The sequence below is a fragment of the Delphinus delphis genome, chromosome 4 (genome assembly GCF_949987515.2).
Source record: "Delphinus delphis chromosome 4, mDelDel1.2, whole genome shotgun sequence".
NCBI classification, from domain to species: Eukaryota; Metazoa; Chordata; class Mammalia; order Artiodactyla; family Delphinidae; genus Delphinus; species Delphinus delphis.
The window spans coordinates 46,026,633-46,050,957 of record NC_082686.1 but is presented as its reverse complement, the minus strand read 5'-3'; the positions used below and the strand labels follow the sequence as shown (position 1 = coordinate 46,050,957).

General features: G+C 39.7%; 1 non-coding gene and 1 pseudogene across 1 annotated transcript; one reads left to right on the top strand and one right to left on the bottom strand.

Moving 5' to 3' along the window:
• Positions 1 to 7,646: 7,646 nt before the first annotated feature.
• Positions 7,647 to 19,203, bottom strand: LOC132424378 (large ribosomal subunit protein eL19-like; annotated as a pseudogene).
• LOC132425149 (small nucleolar RNA SNORA68) lies at positions 19,105 to 19,236 on the top strand. Its single transcript, XR_009519350.1, has one exon. It is a non-coding gene; the product is annotated as a small nucleolar RNA SNORA68 (small nucleolar RNA).
• Positions 19,237 to 24,325: the final 5,089 nt, after the last annotated feature.

The window sequence follows — 24,325 nt, the reverse complement described above, 5'->3', positions numbered from 1 at the left end:
GCCTCAAAATGTCAGTAGTACTAAGGTTGAGAAACGCTGCTTGAGAACATTCAGAAAAAACAATAAGTAGTGCTGAGCATAATGCAGTCTTGTCTTATTCCCAATTCAATGTGAATTTCTATCATTCATTAACAAGTATAAAATTGGATATAAATTAGTAATTATAAAAGTGAGAATTTATTCAAGAATGCTTTGTAAACTAGTATTTTTCCAGTGGTGACAAGCTTGCCATGGCAGTGATTTTCAAGATGTGTGACTTGTAGAAAAGGTGTGAAGAGGTAGAAAAAGAAGTCCACTATGTGGTTGACTATTCCCCTTAGAACAAGATACTTTTTTTTTTAATGTGCAATCTTTATTAATACAAATGTAACATAACAAGTGGGCATTGAACATTTTAAAGCATACATGGCATATGGATTTTTGCACAGTGATTGCAGTAGTAATGACCTGCTAAAAACATTCATGCAACGTAGGAATGAATAGAAGAACAGAGTAAACATGGACATACATTCAAAAGAAAGGGGACGTGGGGGGCTGTTCAATTCATATAAAGTTTCAGTTATGCAAGATGAATAAGTTCTAAAGATCTGTTGTACAACATAGGACCTATAGTTATCAAGACTGTATTTTTTAAATTTTTATTTATTTGTTTATTTATGGCAGCGTTGGGTCTTGGTTGCATCAGGCGGGATCTTCGCTGAGGCACGTGGGATATTTCCTTGCGGCGCAGGGGCTCTTCATTTTGGCACGCGGGTTTTTTTTTTCCCTCTCTGTCTCTCTCTCTCTCTCTAGTTGAGGCGCGCAAGCTCAGTTGTTGTTGTGTGTGGGCTTAGTTGCCCCGTGGCCTGTGGGATCTTTGTTCCCTGACCAGGGATGGAACCTGAGTCCCCTGCATTGGAAGGCAGATTCTTTATCACTGAACCACCAGGGAAGTACCAACAATACTGTATTGTGCACTTAAAAATGTACGTGGGTAGAGTTCAAGTTAAGTATTCTTACCACAATTTTAAAAAGTAAAATGAAAGAAGCATGGTTCAAAAATAAGTAGTTTTAGCAAAACATAAACATAAAAGTTGAAATCAATTAAGCTTTTTAAGCAATTCAACATCACTTTTCATGAACACCATAATAGAGAATATTTATCAGACAGTTAATTAATCCTTCCTCAGCTCCACCACTAAGTAGCAGTATGACTTTGGGTAAGTTACTGCTTTGTCTCAGTGTCATCTGTAAAACAGAGATAAAAAAGAACCTATCTCATAGGCTTGTGGTGATGATTAAATATGTAGAACAAGATACTTCTAATATTAAATGTTTTAAGATTCTGTCTCAATTTCAGTGACATGTTTTCTTATTCTAAGTGCTTCCATTATGTACTGGCTTTCCGAGTTTAAGAAATGGCACTGTTTATTATACAAATAACAGAATACATAATTTGAGCAGGTGCTGTTTTTAGATACTTTACATACTTAATCCTCTTATTAACTTTATGAACTAAGTAATATTAACCCTACTTTACAGATGACTAAACTGTATCAATGAGTGAGGTAAATAAAAACTTATTCAAGGCCATGGAGCTGGTCAGTTTTAAAGCCAGGACACAATCCTATAGCGCCCCTGTCTTCCCAGGTGGTACTAGCCACCTGAGGCCCTTGGGTCTGATCCAAGCTTGCATGCTCATTGTTTGCTCCTGAAAGCAATTACGCCAGTAGCTGCTAGGTAGCCCACAGCTGCTAGGTAGCTGCTAGGTAACCCCCACAGCTGTCGGGGCATCCCAACACTTGTCGGTAGTGTCTTTTTTTTTTTTTTTTTTTTTGCCGTACGCGGACGTCTCACTGCCGTGGCCTCTCCCGTTGCGGAGCACAGGCTCCGGACGCGCTGGCCCAGCGGCCATGGCTCACGGGCCCAGCCGCTCCGCGGCATGTAGGATCCTCCCAGACCGGGGCACGAACCCGCGTCCCCTGCATCGGCAGGCGGACTCCCAATCACTGGGCCACCAGGGAGGCCCTGTATTGTCTTAATTGCCTAGGTACCCTCCTGTTCCCTATGCCTACCTCCAGCTGTGGAAATGCACCTGGGTTGCAGCTGCCTATTCACTGTATATCTTTCAAGTGAGAGTCACCTTTTCTAGACCAAGAGTTCTTGTTTAAGTTTTAGCTTTGCATTTAGTTAGAAAACCCTACTATTTTGTAAACTTAAGATGTGTATACAAGCTGGGGGAGGAGGACATTAGGGAGATCTAAAGTTTCACTACTTAATTTCTGCTATATCCACTTGGACTAGCTGAATTTACCAAATCCTGACTCTGTATCTGAGTGTTGAGGAAAGCCTTTTTTTTTTTTTTTTTTTAAATGCACCCACTGTACCTCAGGAAGCTTTCACCAAACTCACATTAATGAACCTAACCCTTCTTGTGCTCCAATATCAATCTCTTTACACATAATTATAATGCAAAACATTTATTTGTGAAGTGAAAAGGAAAGCACACTTCTGTCAAATGGAGAAGATCAAGATTCTTAAGTAGCTGACGTTGGGACCTGCTGGGTGGGAAGATTTGCTGTGTTGCCATCAGATGTTGTCTTTTAACCTGATGTTTCAGATGCTTCAGCAGCCTTTTCAGGCTGTCCTTCACTCTTGGCCGCCTTTTCTAAGTCCTTCTGATAGTTAAGCTGGTATTCCAGATAGCTTATGTTCCTGGTCTGTTCATCCAGGAACTTCTTCATGAAGCGTGAGAGCTACAGAAATAAAACAAGGAAGAACTCATCGAGGCCCTTGTCTGCAGTGGGAGGCAATCTAAGATCTTGCTACCCAAATTATAGCTCAGTCCTAGTCCAGCAGTCCTAGGAGACTGTCAGAAATGCGGAATCCTGAATCCCCTCCAGGCCTACTAAATCAGAATCTATATTTTAAGAAGCAACTAGGCAATTCATATGCATATTGAAGTTCAAAGAGCACTGATCTATGACCTTCAAGACCTCCAGATGAATACAAACAACCACTTTCAATGAGTATGAGTGTTAAGGCAACTCATCAAAAGTACAGATTAATTTAAGTAATAGGCTACCACTGCAACGTTTTTCCACCCTATCTCAATGACATGTAAGTTTCGAGTAGGCTCCCAGACCCCATTTAGGCATTTAAATTTTAGTGTTCTGGCATAAGGCTCAGGCATTTGATCATTTTCAGGGCTCCTCAGCGAGTCCAGTATGCATCTCGGTTGATAGCTTTTCTACTAGGTCATTTTCTTCACTTCGACTTCCAGAAAAGTTAAAGGGTTGGTGAGAAATAAGTTACCACTGCGAGGTAGAGTGCTCACTATGAACCGAGAATACTTCAGAGAAGTCTATAGAATAGGTCACCACTGACATTCACTTTTGTAGGGGCAGTCTAGGACACTGGTTCTCAAGATGTGTTTATTTATATCCAGAGTGCCTTATTCCTGAAAAGTCGTCTTCCCCTCTTGTATTGAGTTGCATTTCTCCTTGCCAGGACACCTACTCCTCCCATGTCCAAGAAATAAGTTCATATATTTCCTTCGGGGGAAATAGACACATTAGCTAATCCATTGCCTTGGGCTCTTTCCCAAAAGCGAGCCATAATCCAGAAGTGAAAGATGACACTGCTTTCAGAACCAGTTTACTACTTACATTGGTTTCTTTATTCTTAGAAGCCAAGGTCTTCAGTTCTTGCAGCAGCGTGTTTAACGCTTTCTCCAACTGCAGAGCAGACTCTATAGCTTGTTTGCCAGTTCCCCAGTTATCTATATCAGGCCTCTGTTGGAGAGAAACAGGGGAGTCACTATCCTACCTGAGGCACAGCTTGGTTACATCCTACTTTCTGGGTAGAATTATGACTAGGTTTGCAGAGGTCAATGATTTCCACACTTCCTGGCACAATGGAATCAGTGGAGCACCTTAAATACTGATGTTTGGCTTTCAACTGCAGACATTCTGACTTAATTGGTACAGAGGAGCAGGGTTTTTCAAAGCTCCCCAGGTGACTTTAATGTTCTGCAAAGCATGGGTACCATTAGCACAGTTATATGCACTATTCCATTAGCTTTGGGATTTCATTAGCTTTGGATGGTGGTTCAGTTCAGTCACCAGACATTTAGTTTTCTTTATAGACCTGGAGTTAAAAGAACCCCCTCAGATAAGTAGGAATGTTGCTAAATGTAATACCTTCGACTAAGGCTCAGATTGTTTCTTTAGTGTCTGTTCCAGTGAAAAAAATGTTTGTTTTACTACATCGAAGAGACGGCTGTATTAAATACCTGAGTGTGCATCTGAATTAAAGATCTAATATAGGATACTAACAGCTCTAGGAAGAGACCAGTAGTTCTTCTCAAACTATACAGAGGATTAGAATCATCTGGAGAGCTTGGTAAGACACAGCTCCTTAGGCCCATCCTTAGAGAGTCTGATTCAGTTTATCAGAGTGAGGTCAATGAATCTGCATCTCCAGTGAGCTTCCCAGGTGATGCTGGTGCTGTGGTCCAGAGATGACACTTTGTATGACTCCTTGCGAAAAGCCAAACATACATTTAGCGGCTAAAGTTTACTGAAAATGATATGAAGAGGCTACAAAGAAGACACATGCTTGCCCTCACGTCCCGTGTAGGAACATGAGTAAGCTAACAAGTCAGGTAGCAACTAATAATTTAGTTCTCTAGACCCAGCAAAGGCCCCATGGAGATCATCATAACAAAGTTACATAGTCACCTTAATCACCGGAAGGCAGACTTTACACTTATATTTTCTTAGATATTTTATGAACTGCTTTGCATGCTCTCTCTTCACCTCAGCTTGATCTTGGAAAAATGTATGAAAAGAAGGCACTTCTGTATCTTCAATGTAATAACAGGCCTGGTACAGGGATAAGAATAGGGAGAGGCTCGAGGTGAGAGAAGTCTATGTTTAAGACTGGAATCTCACACAAACTCACTTTGTTGTCTCTGTGGCTATCCAAAGAGGCCTTCTTTGTTCAGTCCAGAGTCCTCAGTTTGTCCTTTGACTTCCAGAAGGCCCCAGCTGCCTTCCTGAACCCAGGCTACTTCAAAGAGAAGCCACTCAGATTCTAATATGCTGGTGCCTAGCATTTTGCTATTAGGCCTCTTTAAGGGTCAGATTTATGAACCCTATATGCTAGCACTATAACCAGTAATTGTGTCGACAAGTGGCAGAAGTCCAGCATAAATTAAGTGCCGTTGTAAAGTCAATCTATTTCATTAACCCTACCACATCTACATTAGCTCTAAAATAGCAGACGGGTGAAAAATTATTTATAACAGTGTCTGATGCCCATACAAGTTTTGGGAATCCTCTGGAAAAGAACTGTGATTCTCCCAATAATAGGCCACAATTTGCAATCACAGCTCTAAATCATTGGGCCACAGAGAAGCAAAATCCCAGCCACTAAATTGTTGTTACATCTAGTATCAAACAACAAACATGGCCATAACCACAATGAGAAAGGATATATAAGATATATTATCCAGATCAGAACTGAATCCTCCCTCACAGTGGCTCAAGGACCCATACTAACCATAGATAAATAAGCATCACTGACATGCAGCTCATAAGATGCTATTTGATTAATAGCAACCCTACACTCTTCAGAAAGAAGGCCCTCTGCCTGGGACGCCATCTCAACTTTAGGAAAAACCAGGCATAAAAAGTGCTACCCCCCAAGATACGGGACTTCTTAAATACTAACAAGCATATAGCCAGCCTACTTCTATCCAGCTGAAAACAAGATGAAATTCCATCCAGCTGAGATTAAGAGCTACCAACCTACCAATAAGGACGTTGTTTCTACACAAAAGAACAAATCTGACTTGAGAAAAAGGTGGGAAAAAGTTAATCCTCCTAACTATTCCAGCCAGTGTTTAGTATTCTCTCTCATGTTCTATCTGACTATGATTTGAGAGGGCTGATTTACTTCCTGAATAGGGAAGTGTTAACAGAGTAGATTAATTACCTTTAATTGTTTCCTTTTTTCAGAAAGTATTTATGGCATATCATGCTAGGTCCTATGGAGGATCTAAGAAAACTGACTAAAATACATTTTTTGCCTATAAGGGACATATCCCCCATCCCATAAGGCTTCAACATACACAGCTGATCTTAAGGCAGGATATGATGGGACTTCTGAATTGTCAAAGGCATATTTAGATGACAGGATTAGGGCAGATTTCTTTGGTAAATTAGCATTTGAAATTGGCCTTGGAAGGTGAATGAGAATGTAGAGAGGTGGAAATGGAAGAAGGGCATTTCACCTGGAGAACAGGTACACACAGGTTGTAGGGACAAAATATGACTGGTTTCTCCAAACTGCAGTAAGACTGTTCCATTTGGGAACCTTTTGGCTCTTTCTTCATTAGTAAGTAATAGATGCTGAATCAATATTTGTTAAGTAAAAATATATTTTACACGTGCAGTGGTATAAGATTTCCCATAGTCTGGTGAATTCTTAGTTTGAGCCTAATCCATGTCTGGTTGAACTGAAATAGAAGTGAAAAATATTTCCGTATTTTTAGAAAATAGAAAAAAGAAAAAAAATTATGTATAAAGCTACCACACTAACTCATCTGTTGTTGATGACGTGTTTCTTTCCTCTTTTTTTCTGTATATTGGTGAGGTCATTTTTAAGTGATTAGATAGCAGTATTTTTTTTTAAATTTGAATTTGTTTTATTGAAGCACGATTGATTTACAATATTGTGTTAGTTTCTGCAAACTAAATCTCAAATATTAATAGAGAAATATGAGTCATAGGGAAGTAGGAAGTTGAGGGAAGTCCAAATAGAGTAGCACGGAATAAGGGTACCTAGATCATTTAAATCAGGGAATGTGTCCAGATCTAGTTGAACTTTATTCTTTGGTTGGAATGACTTCTGTAAGCGACTTACGAAGTACTATTGGTGATGTTTAAAGAATATTGGAGAGAAATGCCAAAATACAACTAAAGACTTTTATATCCTGGCAGAAAAAAATGCAGAAATTTGCACTAGATGAAAATACGTATAGTTACACCAACTGGCATCTGAAAATCAAGGGTGGCCATTTATTGGATTGGGAACAACTTAGCACAAGGTTTGGGTGACGTGTTACAAGGCATTACACTCCACATTATCTTCTTTTTTATTTATCTTTCTTAAGTCAACAATTTGGATGAATAGAGTTTTATACTGTAATCAAAGTCACAAACGTCACAAATGTGGAAGGAATAATTAGCATGCATCATGACATACTAACAGCCAACAGAACTCAACAGGTTCAATCAAATTGGTTGAAGCTAATAGGATGAAATGTAACTAAAGATGAATGTAAAATCCTATATTTTGATTCAGTAAATCAATAGCCCATAAACAGAGAGGGAGCTCTCAGTGAACAGTAGTTCATGTGAAAAAGACTCAGATTTTTAATTGGTTGAATGTTCAACATATCCAAAAGCTGACAGAAAAATAAATGCAATTCACTTTTCCCACCCCAGGCAGATAAAGCCTTGTTTTATCGAACGATGGATCTATACATTTGCAGAGGCCGCTATGTACAGACAAGAGATGGAGAGCTTTAGTTGTTGGTCTCATTCCTCGTGATCTCTTCCTGCTTGGCTTGGAGTTGCTCTCACAGTGCTTCCTTGATCTTAGACCTCAGTCTGGTCAGCAAGCTGCGTCTTGCTGGGCTTGTCTGTTTTCAGCTTGTGGAAGTGTTCCGTGAGAATCCACTTGTTTTTAAACATGTTCCCCTTCACCTTCGGGTGCTGGCTGTGATACATGTGGTGATCAGTCTTCTTAGATTCATGGTATCTTCTGAGCAGCCAATGCAGAATTCTCATCCAGGTTACCTTCTCAGGCATTTGAACAATGAGAGTACATTTTGCATGCCCATGTCCCCATCCCTGCCCTTGAGACAGGCCAAGGTGTTTTTCCAGCATTGAGCGCAGGACTGGACAGTTAAAGGTTTCCAGATGAGCAGCCCATCTTAGATCAGCTTCCCAATCCATTGTTGGGAATTGACATTGGTGATTTTGTTGGTCTCATTTGGGTCTGACCAGACCTTATTTTTGCTGCAGTGAAGGATAGTGGAGGTGAGCCTCTTTTGAAGTCTCATGGCTGCAATTCCGTTTTCAATTAGCCATTTTAGTGACCAGATCACAGGAGGTAACTAGTCCTGTTGTAACTTGGCAGTGACTCTTGTTTGAAGGGTCCACCCGTCCAACACACACTTACCTAGCACTTCCCAAAGTAGCTGATCAGTGCTACATAGTAATAAAGGCAAACAAAGACTTGAAGAGCTTTTTGTTTAACATTTTATCATATTTGTATTTAATTCTGGTGCCACATTTTTGAGATATTGATGAACTGTAACATAACCGAATGAAGGGGAGTTTTATTTATTTCAATATTTGTGTTATACAGGGTTAATGCCTGACACAGCAAGGACCCTCCTGGACCCTGTTTCTAGGCTACAACCAGCACTGGTTGGACAAGTCACTGCCTGGGTCATAGCAGTTGTTAAATATTTTGAATATAACCCTGAACCTATTGAAATGTTAGGGCTGCAAGATATAGAAACTAACGAGTGTCTGCTCTACTCACAAACTCTTTCAGTTTCTGGGAAGACTCAGATATGTTGGGGCAGGTTCAAGCCACATGAGCTGGCCATTCTGGCCATGGGTGATTGGACCAGGGACAGACACTGTACCCAAGCTGAGCCAATGAGTTTCTCTCTTCAGAAACTTGACCTGAAAGACACAGCGGTTGGGACTTGTTGGGGCTGAGTCACCATAATGACATCATTGCCCAAAGGGGAAGGTCCATGAATTCCTGGTCCTACCCTATCCAGGGTTTGGATGTTTAACTCTACCAGTAGTAGCTTTCCAATAAATTCCCATTTTTGCTTACATTTGCTAGGGTAGCTGTTTCTTGTAATCAGAACTCTTAACTAATATCCTATATTAGCATGTGGAATGACTACTACTCGTTGTCTTGTTCACAGCCTCCAGCACCAAGCATAGTGCCCAGCATGGATTAGACACTCAAGAAATATTTGCTGCCTCAATAAACAGCTCTCTGTAGGAAGGAGAAGAGCACCTTGAATCCATCCATCTATCTATCTATCTATCTATCTATCTATCTATCTATCTATCTCTCTGATTTGGATAAATATATAGGGTTGAAAATGGGGACATTTCATCCACATTGCTGGAGTATGTATGGTCTCTGGAGGAAAAACAGATTTACGTGCCTCTTGCTTTTGCTCGTAATTTTTTCTTCATTAAAGTTTCCTCCCAAATTAAAAAAAAAAAATTTGTGTTATAAAGTAGTAGCACTTAGAAATGCTTATATGTTGAAATGGATGGATAAAAATCCTTTACAACAACCCTGCAAAGCAGATGTTATTCCTTCTTAGGGAGGTAAAAAGCAAGGTTTAAGAGAGGTCAAGTCACCCACCTACAATCACACAGCTAATTAGTAGCAAAGTCTGAATTTTGAACTCATCTCTGTTTGACTCCGAAAATCAAGGCTTTTTCTAATGTGCCAATCATCTCATTGTATTAAAATAAATACTTTCCTTTTGTGATTTATTTATGTAAGAATATGAAAAGACCTATAAGGATACAAACATTTAAAACACATTTAACTAGGGCTTCCCTGGTTGCGCAGTGGTTGAGAGTCCGCCTGCCGATGCAGGGGACATGGGTTCGTGCCCCGGTCTGGGAAGATCCCACATGCCGTGGGGCGGCTGGCCCCGTGAGCCATAGTGGGTGTACCGAAAAAAACAAACAAAAAAAATTAACTATACTGTGGACTCTTTTTTATGGAAAAAAAAGAAAAAATATTAAACAAAATATAAAATTTGATAAATAGCAAATAATCCTGTGTACAATATAAGATATTTGAAATTTGTTCTTTGTTTCTTCAGGTATGCCTATTTTTTTTCTACTTCAGGTGCCTATTTATTTTCTAACTTGTTCCCTACAGGCTGGGACTTCATTATATATAATTCTAGTATAAGTATGTGAAATTATAGCTTTCAAAATAAATATGGTTTTTATGAGTGAATAAAAAAACACTGTATATGAACTTCTAGGGAAAATATAAATCATTTACTTTAATAGGCTCAAGGAAATAACAACAAGCAGGCATTGTGATTGATATGTTAATGGATATGCACATAAATACATTTCATAGAAAATTAAATACACAAGAGTAGGAATACATTAGTGTTTTAGACTGCATAATTTCTCTGAAGACATTATCACAAGCACCAAAACCTTGGGAGTTTGGGATTGACATGTACACACTGCTATATTTAAAACAGATAACCAACAAGGACCTACTGTATAGCACAGGGAACTCTGCCCAATATTCTGTAATAACCTAAATGGGAAACGAACTCAAAAAAGAATAGATACATGTATATGTATAACTGAATCACTTTGCAGTACACCTGAAACTAACACAACATTGTAAATCAACTATACTCCAATGTAAAATTTTTTAAAATTAAAAAAAATAAATAAAGTCACTGTAGTAGCCAGTTCCATAGCTTCAACTGACATGTTGATTTGTGGTTCATTTAAATGCATGTTTCATTTAAATGCATGTTTCATTGAAAAAGCATGAATACTACTTTTGAATATTCCCCTTGCCCACCCAAAACAACCTGGCCATCATCCAACAGAAGGGAAATTGTGATCTCTCAGAAGAGATTTTATTATACAAATTATACTGTAATCATTTTTCTTAAAATGAAAGCAGACTATTGCATGAACTCTTCTACATTGGTTTTGAAAACACACACACACAGCATCACCACCACCATCAACAGCAGCAGCAGCAACAAAAACTTCTAAGCAGTGACCTGTAGTCTGGACAATACTTGGTCAACATCTTAAAGTGCTAGAACTCCTGGACTGCTGGGGAGAAATGCTTGGTATTTAGCATGAAAGCCTTGGCTGTTTCTTAGAGGAATATGTGTTTGGTTTTGATTTCAGCTTAATATGATTCAGTGGCTGGAAACGTGACTGCTAAAGTAACAGCCAACACGAACAAGTCTTTCAGCTGGGAGAGGGTCATGCAGGGATTAGGCTCAGGTGTTGGGAGAAGCGTTATGAAGGGTGGGTTTCTGTGATCTGTGAAGTTCGTTGGCAAGGGCTAAAATGCTGGCTGGCAATGATGGGAATATGATCTTAAACACATTTTGTGGGGAAGAAAAGTATTTTAAAACATTCTTTAGGCCTTTGCTTTTGAGGCAGGAGATAGATGGACTCCAAGGCTAGGCATTTGCAACTAGCCTCCTGTTAACTTTTCCTAAGGAAGGAGGCAGGTGGGCTCTAGGCTAGATATTTACAACCAGCCTCCCATTTGCACTTCGAGATAGGAAAAAAACAACAGGGACAGGGTAAATAGCTGGACTATGGACACTTTAAGATAACAGTCACTGCGGGGACAGAGAGAGGCTAAACCCTGTTTGAGGAAAGATCAATAGGTCACATATTTCCCGTCCTTGGGGCAAGGGAGACACTGCACATGTGCAGAAAGGCTCCTTGGGGGTAAAAAAGGAGGGGGCACCACCCCATAATAGGTGATGCCAAGCCCCCCCATAGACCTCTGGACTGGAATCCATCTTGGAAAAAAGTTGTGCACGCATGTTGGGGAGGTGCCTAGGGAAGGTCAGGTGTGGGAAAAGAAACCAGATAATTGGCCAAAGTTAAAAAAAAGACCTGGAGGAACTGCCCTATATAAGTGAGTCAGACACCTCTTTATTGTTCTCCTCTTCATTAGGGAGGACGCCCACACCCCTTTCTCTCTGGGTGTGTATCTCTGCCTTACTTCTGTCTTAACTAAACAGTTCCTCCGTGTGCTCTCCCACTTGTGCTGCGCCTCTAATAATGTACCTGTTTTTACATGTTTGCCTCCTTGAGAAATGCATTTTTCAATGGGGGCAAGGGCCAGGGGAATTTTGCTTTTAGCTTTTAGACCCTGGTGGACTGGTGGCTAGGATTCCTGGTTTTCATCCAGGCTACCCATGTTCAGTTCTTGGGCAGGGAGCTAAGATCTCGCTTCAAGGCACCGCTCACTGCTCACTCTCCGAGATCAGTTTTTCCCATCCCCCTTTCCTCTAAGAAATCTAGACTAATGGATAACATTTTAAAATTTATTTTTTAAAATAGAAACCTATTTTTAAAATTAAAACATTAATTTTAATTTCCCTATACTTTTATTATCTTCATTCTTACAATCTGGACATGAATAGGAGATTTTATTTTATTTTATTTTTTTTGGCGGTACGTGGCCCTCTCACTGTCGTGGTCTCTCCCGTTGCGGAGCACAGACTCCGGACGCGCAGGCTCAGCGGCCATGGCTCGCAGGCCCAGCCGCCCCGCGGCATGTGGGATTTTCCCGGACCGGTGCACGAACCCGTGTCCTCTGCATCGGCAGGAGGACTCTCAACCACTGCGCCACCAGGGAAACCCTAATAGGAGATTTTAAATGAATAACATGAGCTGTTCTGTGCCATGTTAAGAATGCAGGCTTTACCAAAGGCAGCAGGGTTTGAATCCTGCTTTGCGTCTTTACTCAATCAAGAGGCACTGGGAATGTAGCAGTCAACAAAAGAGACAACAATCTCTGCCATCACACACCACACCTACTAGCTTTAGGACATTAACTATACTGTGACTCAGCTTCCTCCTTTACAGGGATTATAAAGGTATCTACTTCTGGGCATGTCTTAAGCATTAACTGAGTTGATTTACATAAAATGTTTAGAACAGAGTTTAGCACATAGAAAGCATTTAATAAGTGTTAGCTATTTCATTTAAGACCTTTGTTGTTATTGGTGTTAACTTGTTTTATTGTGAAGCATAACACACACACACAGTGGATCCCCAGAAGCTCCTGTACCCAAGTCTTTTTTTCAGGTTCTGCTTTCAGGGGAACCCAGACTGTGACGCAGCCCTTCATTGACGATGTGTGTTCCACGTATCTTCTCCCACTCTGTGGCCTTGCATTGCATTCTTTAATAGGATGTTTTGATGAAAAGAAGTTCTTAATCTTAATCTAGATCAATTTCTCAATCTTATGTGTTTTTTGTGTCCTGGTCATGAAATCCTTCACTACCCCAATATCATGAAGATGTTCTTCTATATTTTCTTCCAAAATTTTAATTTTTCAAACTCTCACATTTATAGCCAGTTATAGCCCATCTGTCATTGATTTTGTGTTTGGTGAGTGGTAAAGGAAAGTTTCTTACTTTTTCCATAGGGTATCTAGTTGACTGTGGTAAGCAGAACAATGGCCCCACAAAGATGCCCTTTTCCTGATCCCTGGAACCTCATAATATGCTACCTTCCATGGCAAAAGGGACTTTGCAGATGTGACTCTGAGATGAGGAGTTTATCCTGGTTATTATCTGACTGGACCCAACCTAACCAAATGGATCTGTAAAATAGAATCTTTCCAGGCTGTGGTCAAAGGGAGATTTAATTAGGGAAGAATAATCAGAGAGAGGCAACACTGTTGGCCTTGAAGATGGAGGAAGGGGGTCACAAGCCAACGTAGAGTGGGGAACATGGGTGGCTTTAGGAACCTGGAAACGGCGAGGAAACGCGTTCTCTCCTAGAGCCTCCAGAAAAGAACGTGCAGTCCTGCCAATATTCGATTTTATCCTAGTGAGACCTGTGTTGGGCTGCTGACCAAAAAAACGGTAAGATAATATATTTGTGTTGCTTTAAGCCACTAAGTTTGTGGTTATTTGTTATGTCAGCTACAGAAAATTAATACATTGACCCAGCACTATTTATTGAAAAGGCTATCATTTACCCACTTTTCTACAGCTCCACTTTTGTCATAATTACGTGTTTATCTATTCATTGTCTGTTTTTGCATTTTCATTTTCTCTCCTGTTCCAGTGGTCTTTTGGTCCATTTTTGTACCAGTATTGCACTCCTTTAACTTCTATAACTTTTTAATATTTTAAAATTATTTAATAGTTCTGTTAACTAATTCTCAGTAGAGCAAATTTCCCCATAGTGTTCTTTAACAGCAATTTGGCTTTCCTTACCTCTCTACATTTCAATATAAATTACATAACCACTTGTTAATTTCAACAACAATAACAAAAACTCATTGGGATTTTGATCAGTATTGCACTTGCGCCATAGATCAATTCAGGAAGCTGACCTCTTTATAATACTGGTATTTAAAACATCTATGGTGTATTCTTTCATTTATCTGATCTTCCTTAATTTTTCTTAATAATGCTTGTAATTTTCTGTGTAGAGGCCTTGCATGTCTTTAGTTAGATTTATTCTTGTGTTTAATTTAATTTTATTTTAAATGGCATATTTTAAATATTTTGGGGTTGTTTTTTGGCTAATGTATACAGTTGATTTTTGTATACTATATAAACAATTTTTGTATGTGGACTTTTCCTGTATCTTTGCCAGTACACTTATTAATTCTAAAAATTTAACTGTAGATTCTTTTGGAATTTTACATATGCAACCATATGACCTGTGAATAATGACAATTTTAGTTCTTTTCCTGTGCTATAACTTCGATTTCATTTTTCTGCATTATTCCATAGCTAGAACCTTTAATACAGTGCTGAATAAAAGTGGGGAGAACAGGTATTTGTCTTGTTCTTGATATTAAAGAAAAGCTTTCAATATTTTCCCAAGAAGTATAAGATTTGTTATATGCTTTTTAGAACTACTTTTGATCAGATTTGGAAGTCCCCATCTATTACTAGGTTGTTAGGAGTGGTTTTTTAAAGTACACCTTTTATTTTGAGATAATTTGTAGATTAACATGCAGTTGTAAGACATAATAGAGAGAGTCTGTACCATTTACCCAGGTTCTTCCAGTGGTGCCATCTTGCGGAGATACAGTGTAATGTTACAGTGAAGACCTTGACATTACAATCCAACAATCTTATTCAGACTTCTCTGGCTTTACTTATACTCATGTGTATTTAGTTCTATACAATTTTATCTCATGTGTAAGTTGACCATAGTCAAGATACAGAACGTTTCCATCACCATAAGGATTCCTCATGTTGCCCTTTTATAAGCACATTTCTTTCCTCTCGCTGCCTACTATTCCTAACTCCTGGTAGGCACTAATCTGTTCCTTATTTCTAAAAAAAAAAATTTTTAACATTTTATATAAATCAAATAGATGATGTAGTATGCAATCTTTAGGAATTGATTTTTTTCACTCAGCATAATTCCCTGGAGATTCATCCAAGTTTTTTGACATAAAAAGAGTTCATTCCTTTTTACTGCTGAATAGTTTTCCATAGTAAGGATATATCCCACTTTGTTTAAACATTCACCTATTGAAGGACATCTGGGTTGTTTCAGTTTGGGGCTATTATGAATAAAACTCCTATGAAAATTTACGTATAGATTTTTGTGTGAACATAAGTTTCACTTCTCTGGGATAAATGTCCATGAGTGCAAATTGCTGGGTCATATGGTGTTTTCATGTTTAGGTTTATAAGGAAGTGCTGAATTATTTCCCATTGTGGCTATACCAAAGAGTTTCTTTTCTTAAATTAATTTTTATTGGAGTATAGCTGCTTTACAATGTTGTGTTAGTTTCTGCTAAGGAGTTTTTTTTAAACCATGAATAAATGTTGAAGTTGGTCAAATATCTTTATCATCACCTGTTTAGTTGATCTTATGACTTTTCTCCTTTATTCTGTTACAGTGGTGAATTCTGTGGTAATCTTTGGATTTAAAGGAAACATATTCTCAACTGAGTTTTGTTTGTCCTTCTTTTTTAGTTCTTTTAAGTGTATGTTTAGGTTGGTTATCTGAGATTTTTCTTATTTCTTAGGTAGGCGTGTATTGCTATCAACTTCCCGCATGGAACTTCTTTCGCTGTTCTTTCTTATTATTCACTTTTCTGTTATTCAGGTTGAATAATTTCTATTGATTTGTCTTCAAGTTCAATAACCCTTTCTTCTGAAATATTCAATCTGTTGTTAAGCCTATACATTGAATTTTTCATTTCGCCTATTGAACTTTTCAGTTCTAGAATTTCCACTTGAATAGTGTGGGTTAATTTCAGCTGGTCTGGATTGACCTCAGGCTTATTTCCAGAGATACTTACCTTGTCCAACACTATAGAATGTATTAACTAAAAACAGATGTTCTAAAAAAAAAAAAAAACAGATGTTCTCTAACCATTTAGAGATGAAAGAGGCATGGGAAACAAACACCTCTGCTGTCTAAGGGAATGAAATTCTAAAAATTTTGTAACTAAAGGCAAACTACAGTATTGAATAGGGTATCTAATTTATTCTCTACTTTGATTCCTATCATCAATTAACCTCTACACTAATGAAAGTTGATCATTGTTATTCCAGAATAAAAAGAAAGAAAGGGGAAAAGAGAAAAAATAAAAAATAACAGAGCCCAGAAATTAGAGTGGATTCTAAGTGAAAAGATGGGAAGATACCTAAAGAGAAATTTAACCTCTTCTAATTTTTATTAATTTGACCTTGGTTTATCAGATATTCATGCTGAAACTAACAGTTTTAATATAATTACTATGTGCCAGGCACTGTGCTAAATGGCTAATGTATTTTATTTCCATTTATTCATATAAGCACAGTAAGAAATCTTTCTTATTATCTCTACTTTACAGGTGAGGAACAGAGGTTCAGCAAGGTAAGTTAAAAACGGAAGTTGCTGAGCACAGTAATGAACCAAGTCAGGTGGGTAGACACTTCCTGGACCAGGCAAGTTTTGAGTTTGATTTTGAATGCAGAAACAAAGGCAAGAAAGGTTGGAACTGAGTAGTTTTTCTCCTACGAATCTTCAGGAAATTACCATGTTGTTGTCTGTCTAAACTATTGATCTGCACAAACCATGTCCAGTGGAAAAAGGACCTCTGGGTTCAACTTGTAAAGACCTGTAATGGATATTTGATAATGCCAAGGATGATGATGACTAATGGCTGATAGGGCTGAAGGTCTCCACCACAATGCAGGACTTTAATTAAAAGCTGGCTTTGATTCTCTGTAGACAGGTATGCAGCTTTGCCACATTGAACAAATTCTGGGCCAGAGATTTCAAAGTTCCAAAGTTTGCATCTCTTTCTATTGAAATCCTTCTCTAGATTTAAATTAAACCTTCTTCTTGCCCCTCACACATTGCAATTTATCATGTTTTTCTTGACTCATTGATCCAACTCTGAAGAAACCATTAAGAAAATCCTTTCCAAACTCTTCTCTATCATGCATTTGAACAATAACCTTTGATTTTATTTCTATGCATCCCCCTGTTGATTTTACACTCTACTCAAAGAATTACTAACTCTCTGGGACTCATATTTGTCCTCTGTAAAATGGAAGAAATTGTTTAATCGTGACTTTGCTCCAAATCAGACTTTGCTCCTCTAAGTCCCAGGTGTTCAAAGAATTAATTCACACAGTAGGGTGCTGGAGGTGTGACAAACACAGAGAGAGGCATTGCCCAGATAGAAATAGAAGTAGCTCTGCTTTCTGTTCACATATTGATGTTCAATTAATTGAACATATTAATTGAACTTGACAGGATTTCATTTGAAGGGATCTGATACTAAAACAAATTTGAAAACCATTGGATTAGGTTCTTTCTAGCTCTAAGCAGTCTAAGATAATAACCTATGATTCTGCAATCTGAACAACAGAGAGAAGAGCTGTTTTATCTATTTACATTTTGCGTGTTTTCAGAGACTTAGAAACAGATATGTTTCTAAGGAATTTAGTGACTAGGTATGTGGGTGATATATAAGGCTTGGCCGAGTGCACAAGTAGGAACTGATCCTGTCAGAGAGGGCTCCAGGGATGGATTCTTTTCTCCTAAAATCGTTTATAGCCCCTCCTCAGGAACTAGAGAAAAGACTCATGTAGCTATTTTCCCTAGCCCTGTTGACTCTGCTAATTTGACGGCAGCAGAACAGTGTTGGTGAATTTTAGGTAAAGCCAATAAGGAGAGTGGGACTTCAGCCTTCCCCTCCTCCTACACTCCTCCCACCCCACTGGCAGCTCCTCCCATTCTGGCTGGGGAAGTGATAGAGCAGAACTGAAGTTTATTTTAAACCTTTTGGGTCAGACACTTCAAAGCTGCCATGGCTACTGGAAATCTACCCCAACCTCTACAGTATCACCAGTCAGGGTGCAGAATGTACCCCTTTTACAGCCTCTGGTGTTGTGAGGCAGTTGGTGACTGCCTCAAAACCTAGGGAGGGGCTTCCCTGGTGACTCAGTGGTTGAGAATCTGCCTGCCAATGCAGGGGACATGGGTTCGAGCCCTGGTCTGGGAAGATCCCACATGCCGCGGAGCAACTGGGCCTGTGAGCCACAACTACTGAGCCCGCACGTGCGATGAAGAGTGGCCCCTGCTTGCCACAACTAGAGAAAGCCCTTGCACAGAAATGAAGACCCAACACAGCCATAAATAAATAAATTAAAAAAAAAAAAAAACCCTAGGAAGGATGCCTGCCAGGTACTGTATACTCTATACTGTGTATAAATCATAGGGTAGGGTTGGGGCAGAGTGCTTCATTACAAACTCCACTCTATTTTGAACTAAGAAGAAAGCATTCATAAGCTTCAAATTATTAATACTGGAATCACTAATGTAAATAATTGTAATGCTTTCTGGAGACCATTCCGTAGGATGGAAAAGTAGCAGCTCTGCATCTACCTGAGCTCCCCTATCTACCTGCCTCAGCATCACCACTCACTCTCCATCCCCCACTCCACTTGCAGAGTGATCTATCTCAAATATCAGCCTGATTATGCCATCTTCTGCCTCAATGTCTTAGATGAATTTCCACTGACTTCTGAATAAAATACAAACTCTCTGGAAAAACATACGAAGACCAGCTTCATCCTGCTCCGTTCTCCACCCTGTACCTTTGGTTCCTGCCATTCCGTTTTCACTCTAGCAGAGGTTAAAGCCTGAAGTCTCAGCCCAGCTGGGTAGAATGTTGAAAATATCTTCTTTTTTCTTTTAAAAAGTGTCCTGTGTTTCTCAGGCATGGTTCTCAAGTCTCTTTGAAACAAAATCAATGAGCATCTTTATTAAACACTTCTAAGGCCCTAGCCCCAAGAACTGCTGTTTCATATAGCAACAATTTAAACAGAGGTGCTACCAGCAAGTGGATCTCGTTGCCTTTGGGGGCTGCGGTCATGCCTCTCAAAGTGAATTTGGAGGGTCTACACCCCTGGTAGTCAGTGCCTGCTGGGACCAGATGCTGTGACCACCAGGTCCCCAAGTGCCCACCTCCCCCACACATGATGGGAGGTTTGGGGGGGTGTACAATTCACCCTGTCCCCTCCTGAGCCCTGCAGACCACGACGTGGGCACCTGGCCCCGCGCCTGGGCCCACTCGATCCAGATCATGAAGGTGGAGGAGATCACAGCCAGCAGGTGTCCCCCACCATCAGTCAAGCAATTCCATGACTCCAAGATCAACTTCCGGCTGCCCCACCAGGTCCTGCATTGTCAGCACAAGCCATGCTTCACCACCAAGAGGCCCAACACCTTCTTTCATGTGCAGGCCCTCCCGGTCCCCAGGTCTGCCCAAATAAAACTCTTTGTTTAAACCAAAACAACCAACCAAATGAAACAAAACAAACCAAAAACAAAACCAAAAAAAACTTCTAATAATAGAGTGAATATTTATTGCCAGACATTAGGCTGTATGTTCTACGTTAACTCTTTTAATCATTACAACAACCCTAAGAGGTAGGTGCTGTTTTTAACTTCATCTGATGGATGAGGAAACCGAGGCACAGAGAGGTTAAATAATTGTCCAAGTTCGTAAGTGGCAAAGCCAGGTTTCAAACGCTGGCAGTCAGGCTTCACGAGCCATCCTCTTAACCATGCTCCCTTATAGCCTCTTACTAAAATGCAGATTCACAGGCTCCTTCACAAACTAAGGGTATACTTTTCAAATAAGATTCCCAAGGTGATTCTTCTATACACTTGTTTGAAAGCCATTATGGTAAATGTTGCTCAAATAGAAAATAGTAGAAGGTGAGTGCCCTCTAGTGTATATACACGAGTATTACACGTTTGTTGGTGTTGATGGATCAGATCTTTTATCAGTTCCTTACAAAAGAGCCACATTTCATGATGTACAAATTTTTTTTTTAATTTATTAAATTTTTTTTTGGCTGTGTTGGGTCTTCGTTTCTGTGCGAGGGCTTTCTCTAGTTGCGGCGAGCGGGGGCCACTATTCATTGCAGTGTGCGGGCCTCTCACTGTCGTGGCCTCTCTTGTTGCGGAGCACAAGCTCCAGACGCGCAGGCTCAGTAGTTGTGGCTCACGGGCCTAGTTGCTCCGCAGCACGTGGGATCTTCCCAGACTAGGGCTCGAACCCGTGTCCCCTGCATTGGCAGGCAGATCCTCAACCACTGCGCCACCAGGGAAGCCCCTGTGATATACAAATTTAAAGAACTGTATCAGGGTAAATTATTTCCATGTCAGTGACTTAACTGATTGACACTACATTAAATTTATTTTGTCACAAAATTTATGTAAATATTGCCAGCAACTGTCTCTTATTAGACCTCAGCAGTTCCTGGGAATTCGATTTAATTATTGGAAGCCTCCATACCAGCACGTCTGGTTACTAGGAATAGAGACTCATAGCCTTAGCGCACAGTAACTGATAAATGTGGAACATCAAATCCACGTCGTGGAATGGCAGATTTTACTCATCCTATCTGTGGTGGCTTCACTATATCATTAATTGTCTTCAGTAGGTTCTGCTCAATTTATTCTCTCAGAAGGGGATTATACTTACAGCCTTCTGTTTTTTTTCTTATCCTCTTTCAGTTAGGGTTGGAAGGGAGGAGAATCAATTAACTATTTAGTGTGATATATATAAATCCCCTGTATTACTATGTTAGGCTATAGCTTATTCTCAAACAGGAAACCATCCACGGATTTTTTTTAGGTTAGAGTTAAATGTCTGAAACAAAAAGACCCCAAAATGTAGTGGCTAAAACAAGATTGAAGTTTATTCTCTTCGATATAACTGTCCAGAGGTAGTAGCCCTGACATCTACTCTCAACACAGATTCCATTTTGGGTTCAAAATAACTGCTCCACTTCCTGCTCTTACATCTGTATCCCAGCCAATGGAGAAAAGACCAGGGAAGAACACAGCCCTTCCTTTTAAGGACAAACCCAGAAGTGGCATACAACAGTTTTGCTCACATCCCATAGACCAGAATTTGGCCATAAGCTTCAAGAGAGGGTGGGAATGTAGTCTTCAGTGAGGCAGCTATATGCCCCACTAAAACCTGGAGTACCATAATTAAAGGAAGAAGAGGAGAATGGATTTTCAGTGGAGAAATAGTTGTCTTTGCCACAAACCACTTTCTATATTTGAACATTTTTATGTGATTCTATAAGCAGCCAGTTATTCACAGAAAATAGGCAAGAAAAACAAGTATCAGGTATTTCAAGAATGACAGTTAATGAAATGGTAGAATTTTTACAGAGATGCTGCTGATTCAGCTGAGAACCTGTTTTCTTTGCTTTATTGCCCTTCATGGCAGAGATTTATTAATTATGGACCTAGACAATCAATTCAAAAGTAAATACAGGCAGTCCTTGAATTGCATGACCTCAATATGCACAAATTTCAGTTAGTTACCATGGTTTAGTTAAATATCACCAGCTCCCCAACAACATAGTTCAAATTCAGTTACCACACACACACACACAAACACACACACACACACACACACACACACGGTAGATAGAGATAAAGATGGATATATAAAGTGCAGGCCGCATAGCCCAGGGAGATCAGCTCAGTGCATCGTGACCACCTAGAGGGGTGGGATAGGCAGGGTGGGAGGGAGACGCAAGAGGGAGGAGATATGGGGATATATGTATATGTATAGCTGATTCACTTTGTTATACAGCAGAAACTAACACACCATTGTAAAGCAATTATACTCCAATAAAGATGTTAAAAAAAATAAAGCACAAACTTTGTGCTAGCTCTTCAGTCCACAAATCACTACATAAATAACAGGTGCACATGATATTCACTGACCAATCACATTACTTTTTTTGAAAGACTGTTTGTAGCAACCTAAATGTCCATCGACAGAGGAATGGATAAAGAAGATGTGTTACATATATACAATGGAATATTACTCAGCTGTAAAAAAGAATGAAATAATGCCATCTGCAGCACCATGAATGGACCTAGGGGTTATCATACTAAGTGAATTAAGTCAGACAGAGAAAGACAAATACCAATTATATCACTTATATGTGGAATTTAAAGAAAATGATATAAATGAACTTACTTAAAAATGGAAACAGACTCACAGCCTTTGAAAACAAACTTATGGTTACCAAAGGGGAAAAATGTGGCAGTGGGGAGGATAAATTAGGAGGTTGGAATTAACATATACACACTACATACCGAGAGCAAAGTGGGTAACTATGTTGCTTCTTTGTCGAACAGTAATAAATTCATGTGACATTTTACAAAAATGAAACTGAAAGAGGTAATTGGACAATAGACACGAAAGTGTAGTAAAGCGACAAAAAGTGAAATTCTAATTGAATATAAACAGCATTAGAAAAAGCTGACCATGGAAATGTCATCACCACCACTGAGATAGATATTTAGCCAGAGGAACTGTGTTAGCATTCTCCAGAGAAACAGAACCAATAGGATATGTTTATATATAATAGTGAGAGACTTATGTTAAGGAATTGGCTCCCATGACTATGGAGGTTGTCAAGTCCAAAATCTGCATAGTGAACCAGTACACTGGAGACCGAGGTGAAAGCTGATATTGCAGTTCAAAATCTGACCAAATATCTGGACACGATGGCCCAATCAAGTTGACACATAAAATTAAGCATCACAGGAACTTGGTGAAGGTTTACTTATTGACATAACTGAAGAAAGTGGTTATGACAAGCCAGCTAAAGATGTCCCAGAGGAAGTCATGCTGGTAAACAAATAAACAAACAAAAAACCTTCACATTAAAGGAACTCTTGGAATATTTCACAACACTGAAAGCACACTAAAGGCACAAAGGATAAAATATTGGAAGCTAATCCAAACTTAGAAAGGAGCCTGACAATTCACCAAGGCATAGAAAAAATGCTCGTTCCATATCATAAAGATATACAACAGGGCTTCCCTGGTGGCGCAGTGGTTGAGAGTCCGCCTGCTGATGCAGGGGACACGGGTTCATGCCCTGGTCCGGGAAGATCCCACATGCCGCGGAGCGGCTGGGCCCGCGAGCCATGGCCGCTGAGCCTGCGCGTCCGGAGCCTGCGCGTCCGGAGCCCGTGCTCCGCAACGGGAGAGAGGCCACTACAGCTAGAGGCCCGCGTACCGCAAGAAAAAAAAAAAAAGATATACAACAAAAAAAGGCAAGCACTGTTGAAACTATTCTTGATAAGTGCAAAGCAATAAAACACTTTACTTCTGAATGTTTCTAATGCTTTAAATTGCATTGTACTAAATAACTACTAGTTTTGATATTTTTTCATTTATAACTTACAGTAACTAAATCTTTAATGTTTTGACAAAACATTTTTAAAGATCACAAAACAATCAGTTTTTTCACATTGATCATTCAGATTGATTTTTCTGGCTTCTGTGTGCGTGGTCATTTTTATGATCCCAAAGTACCATGCAGAATGGGGACTGCCTGTGTGGTATTTCATTTAAAGAGGTTACCTGGTGGCTCAAATGGAATCTCTTTCTAGGAGGGTGGGAGAAGGGTATTAACTCCTTTGCATACTCTGAAGTTCCTAATAAGGTGCAGGTATTTAGAAAATATTGGTTTCATTGTTTTAGTGGACAGTGACTCTGGGTCAGATGAAGACAGTGCAGTAATGTTAAGACAGCATTAGAAACAAGGTCTACACTTGGTCTCTGTCTAAACCTAAACTTCAGTTTCCTGATTCATCATGTGAGAGTAATAAGAGTGGTTACATCTGGGCTTCCCTGGTGGCGCCGTAGTTGAGAGTCCGCCTGCCGATGCAGGGGACACAGGTTCGTGCCCCGGTCCGGGAGGATCCCACATGCCGCGGCGGAGCGGCTAGGCCCGTGAGCCATGGCCGCTGAGCCTGCGCGTCCGGAGCCTGTGCTCCGCAACGGGAGAGGCCACAACAGTGAGAGGCCCGTGTACTGCAAAAAAAAAAAAAAAAATTATGGGGTTGTTTTGAACATAGCACATAGCAAATGATAAATAAGTGTCTATAGGAAGAATGAGTGACCAGGATTCAGGTTGACCAAGAATAGTTACCCCACAAAC